Here is a 295-nt window from a genome sequence, read left to right on the forward strand (position 1 = left end):
AATGATTTTGTCTGGTTTTATTTTCCCAGTATTTTGTTTTCAAAAGTTTCAAACCGAGGGTAAAGTTGAAAATAGTACAAAGAACCTCTCTATACCCTTTGCTTAGACACACCCGTTGTTAACATTTTGCATATTTGCTTTCCTTCTCTCTCTATTTTCTTTTTCTCTGAAACATCTGAGAGTAAGTGGCAGATATCATGACACGTCACTCTTTAATACTTCAGCATGTTTTTCTTATGAACAAGGCATTCTCCAAATAACCACAGTACCATTATTACACCCAAGACATTTAGTA

This window comes from Rhinopithecus bieti, unplaced genomic scaffold (genome assembly GCF_001698545.2).
Source record: "Rhinopithecus bieti isolate Rb0 unplaced genomic scaffold, ASM169854v2 scaffold_110, whole genome shotgun sequence".
In the NCBI taxonomy this organism is placed as follows: Eukaryota; Metazoa; Chordata; class Mammalia; order Primates; family Cercopithecidae; genus Rhinopithecus; species Rhinopithecus bieti.